This window comes from Larus michahellis, chromosome 3 (genome assembly GCF_964199755.1).
Source record: "Larus michahellis chromosome 3, bLarMic1.1, whole genome shotgun sequence".
Taxonomy (NCBI): Eukaryota; Metazoa; Chordata; class Aves; order Charadriiformes; family Laridae; genus Larus; species Larus michahellis.
This window is the reverse complement of record NC_133898.1, coordinates 81872215-81873738: the sequence shown is the minus strand read 5'-3', so window position 1 is coordinate 81873738 and position 1524 is coordinate 81872215. Positions and strand designations below refer to the sequence as shown.

The 1524-nt window shown below is 53.1% G+C and overlaps 1 protein-coding gene across 1 annotated transcript in view; it reads left to right on the top strand.

Annotated features, from left to right (window-relative positions):
• The first annotated feature begins 109 nt into the window (after positions 1 to 109).
• AFG1L (AFG1 like ATPase) overlaps positions 110 to 1524 on the top strand; it is an 80299-nt gene continuing 78884 nt past the window's right edge. The window contains exon 1 of the mRNA XM_074580994.1: positions 110 to 225. The gene's annotated coding sequence lies outside the window, so the exon portion shown is untranslated. The remainder of the gene's footprint in view (positions 226 to 1524) is intronic.

Below are 1524 nucleotides of genomic sequence, written 5' to 3'. Positions count from 1 at the left end.
GTCGTCCCCCTCGCTACGCCCTGCGCGTCCTCTCGCCTGCCGAACTACAGATCCCGGCGTGCGCGGGGAGGCTTGGCGCGGAGGCTGTTGAGAGCTGGTTTGTCGGGCCCGCCCGCCCGGCGCAGGCTGCGGAGCTCGGCCTGGCTCCAGCGGGTGCGCGGGGGCTGCGAGGGGGCGGCCAGCGTCGTCCAGCTAATCTTCCCCGCCTCCGCCTTGGGGCCCGCAGTGAGTCCCCTTCTGTCGTCCAGGGAAGGAGCCCCTGTGCGGGGCGCGTTATTTTGGGCAGAGGGTTGTGCGGTGCGGGCGGCGCCGTGAGGCCGCGCCGTGAGGCGAGCCCGGGGCGGCTCGGCTGGGCCCCGCCGCCGCTGAGGCCGAGGCGGGGCAGGGGGGCGTCTCTGGTGGTGCTGTATCGCGGATCGGGGGCACAGGCAGCGGCGATGCGATTCAGCCAGTGCAGCAGCAACGTAACGGTTTTGTTTTGGGTTTTTTTTAAAACCAAAAAAGGTTTTGACAACACATGACAATACTAATGCATTACTCCCGGCTGCAGCTTGTCACCTGCGGCCCTTAAAGAGTGCATCAAGGAAGGACTGCTGTTCATTACAGGTGGGGAATCCCAAGATGGTTAGGCTGGTATATTAGCCAGAAATGTAACCTAGGTCTCGATGTAAGAGAATAAGTGATTTTTGCAACAGCATTGTCATAGAATCACAGAATGGTTTGGGTTGGGTTGGAAGGGACCTTAAAGATCATCTAGTTCCAACCCATGGCCAGGGACACCTCCCACTAGACCAGGTTGCTCAAAGCCCCATCCAGCCTGGCCTTGAACACTTCCAGGAATGGGGCATCCACAGCTTCTCTGAGCAACCTGTTCCAGTGTCTCACCACCCTGAGAGTAAAGAATTTCTTCCTGATATCTAATCTAAATCTACCCTCTTCGAGTTTGAAGCCATTACATTTCATCCTATTGCTACATGCCCTTGATAAGAAGTCCGTCTCCAGCCTTCTTGTAGCCCCCTTCAGATACTGGAAGGCCGCATTAAGGTCTCCGTGGAGCCGCCTTTTCTTTCTCAGAAAGAGAGCCTTTCTGAGGAGGCTCTCTCAGCCTGTCTTCATAGGAGAGGTGCTTCACCCCTCTGATCATCTTCATGGCCCTAAATGTTAATGGATATGAAAAAAACCACATATCAAGATCAAGGGAAAAGGCAATGCTGTAATCAGGGTATGACACAGTGAGAGCCAGGATGAAAAGAATGCATAGGAAATGCTGTATATGCAAGGTGTAGGGCAAAAGGAATCGGTCAGGTACAAATGTAGGCTGGACGAGATGCCTACCAAAAGCTCTGCATTGAAAACAAAGTCTAGGTTATTGACCCAAGCTGCAAGCAAGGTGGCAATATTGTCTCTAGTAGCATTAAAGCTTTTAAAACCTACTGATTTTTCACAAATGATATGCATTTAATAGCAGTATAACCAGCTGGCCCAGATTTTGTATCCTCATAGCTTACAAAGATTAAGAGTTTG